Below are 8597 nucleotides of genomic sequence, written 5' to 3' on the forward strand. Positions count from 1 at the left end.
TTCCATAGCAATTGCACCAATCTGCATTTCCACTAGCAATGTATTCGGGTTCCCTGTTCTCCACATCCTCGCCAGCACTTGTCATTTGTTGATATGTTGATGGTAGCCATTATGATAGGGAATGGATTGTTGCCGAGTCTGCATGTCCATGAGCATCTTAGGGACAGTGACAGAGGAGAGAGAAAGGTCAGAGAAGGCCAAGTGGCTGAGGAAGAAGTACATGGGCGTGTGCAGGCGAGAGTCCAGCCTGATGAGTAGGAGGATGAGCAGGTTGCCCAGGACTGTGGTCAGGTACATGCCCAGGAACAGGGTGAAGAACACGCCCTGCTGCCCTGGCGGGATGGGGAGCCCCAGGAGGAGAAACTGGGACTCACTGCTCTGGTTCTCAGGCCTCATGCTGCTCTTCTGTCTGCTGGGGATGAAGAAGGTGTGGGAAACTTAGGAACCTAGAATGGATGACCAGGGCCATCATATCTCATACTGTCAATCTCTGGCAAAACCATGAATTTTAACTCCATACCTGTTAGTTTCTCATATCTGTGGCTTCATGCGTCTTCCCTCTATTTCCGTCTGGCTCCAGGAATCATCACACCCCTAAAGCAACCAGCAAGACCTTCTTGCACAGAAGCAAGAAGGCATTCACCCAGTTCTATGAGTTTATGTCTTTAAATTTTTTTTTTATTGGTTTCAGAGAGGAAGGAAGGAGAGAGAGAGAGAGAGAGAGAGAGAGAGAGAGAGAGAGAGAGAGAGAGAGAGAGATAGCAACATCGTTGATGCCAAGAGAATCATTGAAGGGCTGCCTTCTGCAAGGGGAATGTAAGATTGATTATGGATTTAATTAGGAAATGTGGGGATTGAACCCACAACCCTGCTATGTGCGCTGACTGGGCATTGAACTGTGACTTCCTGGTTCATAGGTCAATGCTCAACCACGGAGCCACAGCAGCCGGGCTGAGTTTACATGTTAATGACCACAGAGAGATAATTTCTAGTTTGGCCAAGGCCAAACCATAATAATTCACTGTGGTAGATACCGGAGATGAGCCCCTGCAAACCAGTGTCAGTTGTTTCTGCCTGAAAGTAATGTGAAACCCAGTCCCATTGACCCACACCTGTAAACTCAGGGACACTCCTGCGATGGGTGCCATTTAAAGCCACTTGATGCCAAATAGCTCCAAAACCAAGATAGCCCACAAACACTCTTTCATAGTAGCACTGAACATTTTGGTGACCATTTGGGTGCTGGTCTAAGGACTTTACCTACATTTCCTAATTAAATCTACACATCAGTCTTACATTCCCAGATTTTCAACCATCTCCACAGTTACATTAAGAATTTGTGTTCTTGCCCTAACCGGTTTGGCTCAGTGGATAGAGCGTCAGCCTGCGGACTGAAACGTCCCAGGTTCGATTCCGGCCAAGGGCATGTACCTTGGTTGAGGGCACATCCCCAGTAGGAGGTGTGCAAGAGGCATTTGATCGATGTTTCTCTCCCATCGATGTTTCTAACTCTCTATCCCTCTCCCTTCCTCTTTGTAAAAAATCAATAAAATATATTTTTAAAAAAAGAATTTGTGTTCTTTCAACTTTTTTAGCTTTTAAGACATAGCCACGTAAATGACACAAATTCTGTTGGCATACATAGTACAGTAGGGGACACAATGGCATACACATGTGTATATCTGTATCTATAATATATGTGACATGTAGGAAACTTGATATATATATGTTATCATTTTCTATAAATTAAAAATGACCAAGAAAAATCTACTTCATGGGATTTAGTCTAATGTGTGTGATCATAGTCCATGCTCTCAATCATTACACATGGAAACTTCTCCTTTTGTGTTTAGAGAAGTCAAGCGCAATGTATTATTTTAGATATGTGAGGACCAAAAGTTGTCCAACATTTTCTTAGTCCCTTTACTAGCTAATTTAATTCCTTCATATTTATATACCTTCAACTGACAAAAATTTTCATATACATTAACTTGCATTTATACAATGACTATTTACTGAGAGATTTGATTATAAACGGGTGCTGGATTTTATCAAATGCTTTTTCTGCATCCATTGATAGGACCATGTGGTTTTTATCCTTCATTTTGTTTATGTGGTGTTTCATGTTTATTGATTTGCAGATATTGCACCAATCTTCCATCCCTGGAATAAATTTCACTTGATCATGGTATATGATCTTTTTAAAATATCTTTATTATTCAGATTACTACAGATCTTTCTCTTTTTTTCCCTCATACCTCCCCTCCACCCGGTTTCCAACCCACTTCAGGCTTCCCTGCCCCACCACTGACCTCGTCCATAGGTGTAAGCTTTTTGTCCAATCTCTTCCCGCACCCTCCACAACCCGTTCCCCCCAAGAATTGTCTGTCTGCTCCCTTTCCATGCCTCTGATCCTATTACATTCAGCAGTCTGTTTTTTCATCAGGTTTTTTATTCATTTGATTTTTAGGTTCACTTGTTAATAGATATGTATTTGTTGTTCATAATTTTTTATCTTTACCTTTTTCTTCTTCTTCCTCTTCTTAGAGAATACCCTTCAGGAGTTCATATAATACTGGTTTGGTGGTGATGAACTCCTTTAGCGTTTTCTTGTCTGTGAAGCTCTTTATCTGACCTTCAATTCTAAATGATAGCTTTGCTGGGTAGAGTAATCTTGGTTGTAGGTTCTTGCTAGTCATCACTTTGTATATTTCTTGCCACTCCCTTCTGGCCTGCATAGTTTCTGTTGACAAATCAGCTGACAGTCGTATGGGTACTCCCTTGTAGGTAACTGAGTTTCTTTCTCTTGCTGCTTTTAAGATTCTCTCTTTGTCTTTTGCTCTTGGCATTTTAATTATGATGTGTCTTGGTGTGGTCCTCTTTGGATTCCCCTTGTTTGGGGTTCTCTGGGCTTCCTGGACATGTCAGTCTATTTCTTTCACCAGGTAGGGGAAGTTTTCTGTCATTATTTCTTCAAATAGGTTTTCAATATCTAGCTCTCTCTCTTCTTCTGGCACCATCATAATTCGGATGTTGGTATGCTAGAAGTTGTCCCAGAGGTTCCTTACACAATCTTCATATTTTTGGATTCTTTTTTCTTTTTGCTTTTGCAGTTGGGTGTTTTTTCTTCTTCGTATTTCAAATCTTTGACTTGATTCTCGGGATCCTCTAGTCTGCTGTTGGATCTCTGTATATTATTCTTTATTTCAGTCAGTGTATGCTTAATTTGTGATTGGTCCTTTTTCATATACTTGATGGTGTCACTAAATTTCTCAGAGGTTTCTAGAAGATTCTTGAGTAACCTTATAATTGTGGTTTTGAAATCTATATCCAGTGTTTTGCTTTCCTCCATTTCTTTCATTTGTGATTTGTGTCTTTGTCTCAGCATTTTGCCTGCTTCCCTGTGTTGATAGAGTGGCTTTCTGTGCTAAGTGTCCTATAGGGCCCTGTGGCTAAGCCTCCCCAGTACTGAGGTGGACACTCTTGGTGCACCCCTTTGTGGGCTGTTTGCACAGTCTTGTAGTTAACCCTTGATTGCTGTTGGTATCACTGGGAGGAATTGACCTCCAGGCGAATTGGTTGTGATGACCAGCTTGTCTACATTGGAAGATCTGTTGCGCAGGAGACATTCTTATGGCGCAGGACTTGCTTCAGTGGGGTTTTGGTGCTCACTGAGTCTGCCCCTTGAGTGTGTCTCTTATGGATGTGAAGAGTTATAATCTGGTATGGTCTCACTCTGACTGCTGGATACAGTGGCTCTTGGATCTCCAAGGAGGTGCAAGATCAGCCACTGTCTGAGGCCGCCCAGCAGGAGCTACAGAGACATGAACAGATTCCTCCTCTTTGTATGGGGTTTGAAAGTGCCCAGATGAGGCCCAGCTGTGAAGCCAGGCAGGCTGCTGCTGCCGGGCGTTGGGCCTTGGGCCTCCTTTTGGAAGCTCTGGGGCTCTCTGACCCAGCTGTAGTTTTACATGTTTTAGGCAGAGAAAGGACAGGCCATTTATATGCAAAAGCCGATGCTCACTGCTTGGGTGGGGTTGTAAATTGGGTGGAGTGGGGTCTCTGGGAATCACCAGGGTGGAGCAAGCAGCAATGGCTGCCAGTCAGCCCTGCATTGGAGAGGTCCCGGGGTCTCCGAGTCCTGAGCCCCCCGTGCAGGAACAATGATGGTTGTGAGCACCTCTGCGAGAAAGCCACCCTCACGTTCCTGTCCCGATGACAAACAGTCCAGTTTCTCCCCATATGTGTCTGTGTGCCCCAGAGTCTCACCTGGAACTGGAGTTCAGAGGAAGTGGGAGCTTGTATCTCCGTCCCAATTAAAAGAGCAGCACATCCAGGTGCCAGCGCTTTATGCGCCTCCACATCTCTTACCGGTCTCAATGCGCTTTCTTCACCTCTCTAGTTATGGAACTTCCACTCAGCCAGCTTTCCTGTGGTTCTGGGTGGTCATCGTTCTGCCTTTTAGTGTAATTTTGATGTGGTTGTGAGAGGCAGCAATTATAGGTGTTTACCCATGCCGCCATCTTGGTTCTCCTCAGGAAAATATTATTTAAAGTAAAAAAAAAAAAAATTCAAAAAATTGAAAAAAAAAGAAAACCTATTATAGTATTTAGCTATTATAGTATTTAGCTAATAATATACTTTACATAGTGTTCTTCTCAATATTTCCAGTCTAATCACTATGCTGTACACCTGAAACCAATGCAAAATAATATTGAAAGTAAATATTATTGAAATAAGAAGAAAATCTGTTATTTACCAACAAATAAGTAGAAATAACTGAATTGAACAGATTTGGTATAGTGTGGTCTACACATTCATTGTCTTCAAATTCCTATAGTTCTGTATGTTGAATAAATGAACAAAACTGCTCCCTGGTATATGAGAGGGTAGAGATATGGCTCATCTATAAATATATGCTGAGGTCATAAGGAATTCTCTGTAAAAATTTATTGGTGCTTCTTATATGACAAAATTATTGCAAATGTGTTGGCCAAATGGCGATTCTTCTAATTCTATTATTTCTTGTATGTTTGTTAGGTGTACTAGTATTCTCCTATAAGAAGGGAATTACTTTATTTCCCACATTTATTTATTTATTTATTTATTTGTTTGTTTTTCTCATATCTTTATGGACACTTACTTATTCTCTTGAGTTATAATCCATTACCACTATTTATTTTGTAGCTTTAGGTGTTTTTATTGGTTGCAAGGATTCTAAATGATCTCAGGGAAGCCAACTGGGAAATACTTACAACAGAAACAAAAGGAGTCAAAACTAGAAACTAAGAAACTGAAGGGAAGTTTACCCACAGGAGGTGGGTCAGGAGTGGGACACAAATAATGGGGGATGGTTCAATATAGCTATTGATATACAGACAATAAATAAAAAATAAATTGCAACCTGTTTATACATTTTAAAACCCATGAGTTTGAATTGCTATCTCCAACTGTAGTTTGACACCATAGTGTTTTTTTGCAGCCTCTCCTTTTCCACGTACTGAGCTCCTTTCCCTGAGAGTGAGAGTTACTATCTTTTCCTCAGTGTTTTCTTATTTGCTGAATCTTTGGATACATGGTGAGTTGTTTTAGAATCTTGAACTCATACCACAGTTAATAACATACCACAGCTTAAAACTTTGTTTTGAGGTTGTTTTTTTTTTTTTAAATTGTGAAAGTATATAGACAAAATTCTGGGTTTAAAAACTACTTATGTTATTTATTTTATTTTCCCTTTTAGTGTAATTGTGGTGTTAATTTAAATTTTTTAATTTTCATTTGATTTGTTTTATTCTATTTTGCTTAACTAGCCACCTTTTCTATTCATGTTTTTCTTGCAAAAGGCAACATAATCAAAACTATACAAATAATTCTACCCATCTCCCCATCGCTTCCTCCCTACCTCCTGTAGATAAAAAATCCTATTGGTTTCTGATTTATTCTTCCTGTGCTTCTTTTTTCTCAGTGGGCAGAGAGTTGGATATTTTATTTTCCTTCATTTATACATGAGAAGTAGCACACTATAAATGCTCTTTTACACATTGCTTTTTTTTCATTTAGCAATATATCTCACTATTTCTTTGTATTAATTCATAGATATCCTTGTTCTTATTTTTTTCACAGTTGCAAAATACTCAATTGATATTCTGTGGAGACTTCTTTAGTGGTCATAAAATGAGATCTTGCTGATGAGTGTCCTAAATGGTTCAAAGGGGTAGAATGGTAAATGTTATGTTTTGTATATCAGACTACAATTAAAAATTAAAGAGAGTGTAAGAAGTGATCGCTTAAGAACACAGGGCAGAATCATAAAACAATAATAAAAATGTATGATTACGTTTATACAGGCAGTCCTTTGGTTACGTCGGATTCTACGTACGCCATTTTGTGGTTACGCCACCATCTCCCATTCATTTATATATAAAAAAGTTCTGTCATATCAAAATATGTACATATATGGTTTATGTTTTTCATTTTTTATTTACCACAAGTAAAGGTCAGGAATTGTTATCTTTCCTTTAAATTTTTTTGACTGTTTCACTTCATTACTGCTGTGTATGTGCGTCGTGTGAGTGACATAGTTGCTTATGTAGGTGGGTTTTGTGCCTTATGAACAGATCGTGACATAACCCAAGGATCTACTGTAGAGGAAATGGATTAAAATATAGATTTAATCAAAAGGGAGGAAGACAAGAGAGAATATATGTGAATCATGTATCAAATAAAAAACATAGTTACATGGAAAATATAAATTCAAATGTATTATGATTACACTGGAGGCCTGGTGCATGAAATTTGTGCAGGGAGGGCGGGTCCCTCAGCCCAGTCTGCACCCTCTTCAACATGGGACCCCTTGGGGGATGTCCAACTGCCGGTTTAGGCCCTTTCCTGGGGATCGGGCCTAAACCGGCAGTCGGACATCCCTCTCACAATCCTGGACTGCAGGCTCCTAATCGATCACCTGCTTGCCTGCTTGGTTTCCCCTAACTGCCCCCGCCCCCTTCCTGATCACCCCTCACTTCCTCTGCGTGCTAGCCTGGTTGCCCCTAACTGCCCCTGCTGCCAGCCTGGTTGCCCCCAACTGCACCCCACTGCTGGCCTGGTCACCCCTAATTGCGCCACCTGCCAGCCTGGTCGCCCCCAACTGCCGCCCTCTGCCAGCCTGGTCACCCCCAAATTCCCCCTCTCGGCTGGCCTAGTTGCCCCTCACTGCCCCCCGTGCCAGCCTAATCGCCCCCAACTGCCACCCTTGCTGGCCTGGTCAACCCCTAGTGTCCCCCTCTGCCAGCCTTGTCATCCCTCTCTAAAACACCTGTTGGCCTGGTCGCCCCACACAGGCTGCTTGATCAGACGTTTGGTCATCCCTCACTAACCCCTCTGTTGGCCTGGTCGCCCAAACTGCCCCCCTGCCAGCCTAATCACCCCCAACTGCCCCCCTGTGCCAGCCTGATCGATTCTAACTGCCCCCCCCCAGCCTTGTAGCCCCTAACTGCCCCTTCCTGCTGGCCTGGTCGCCTCCAACTGCTCCCCTCCCATGCTGGCCTGGTCGCTCCTCATGGCCCCTCCGCTGGCCTGGTTGCCCCTTGCAGCCTGCTGTTTAGTTGTTTGGTTGTATGGGGCAAACCCCCCTGCCAGCCTGGTCCTAGGCAGCCATCTTGTGAGGGTGTGAGGGTTAATTTGCATATCACCTCTTTGTTATATAGGATTAGATGTCAATAGACAAAATTCTCCAGAAATACAATAATTGTTGCTCTACATAAAATGAGCAATATCCAGCATTACATTGTTAATAATGGACACCTCACAAGTATAAGGAAAAATAAAAGTTTAAAGTGACAGAAAAAATATGCCATTTAAACTCTAACCACAGGAAAGCTGCATTTTACTACCTATTGTATACTAGTATCTATTCTCTATCTGTATATTTATACCTATATGTCTGTTTGTATATCTGTATGTATAGCTATATTTATAGTGATAGATATAAAGTACTTATACTAAATATTAGAAGTAGATGAGTAGTTGAGGTAAAGCCCATTTCTTGAAACATCTCCTAATCATAAATGCAGTGGTGTGCTTTTGAATGTATTTTTAAAATGTCTGGCTCTCTTGTTTGAAAAGCCTTATTTTATAGCATATGCCATTTTTCATAGTGTAATTTTTCTTATCATGGCTGATTGCAATCTACCAACATGATGTCATTGAATGTCAGTTGGGAAGAGATCCTCACAATCAACTTGAAGCCATCAAAAGCCAGCATCAAAGAATCAGGTAGAAAAAAATCTCACCAGAATCAACTCATGAGGCTAAATAAGTATGTCATCAGTAACATAGTATAAAAAATACATAAGCAAAAATCGACACATCTCAAAGGAGAAAAAGAAAATCCACAACTATAATTGTGCAATATATTTTGCATAAGATTTTCCATATACCTTATGAGATGATGAACAAGCAAAAATTACCAATTGGGAATATAACATTATTAACAATCCATGTAGCAAACTTGACCTAGTATACATATTAACCACACAGTACATGACAGCAGAATGCATATTCTATTCAAGGTATATGGAGATGTTGACTATTCAGTAATT

The sequence above is a fragment of the Myotis daubentonii genome, chromosome 11, assembly GCF_963259705.1.
Source record: "Myotis daubentonii chromosome 11, mMyoDau2.1, whole genome shotgun sequence".
NCBI lineage: Eukaryota > Metazoa > Chordata > Mammalia > Chiroptera > Vespertilionidae > Myotis > Myotis daubentonii.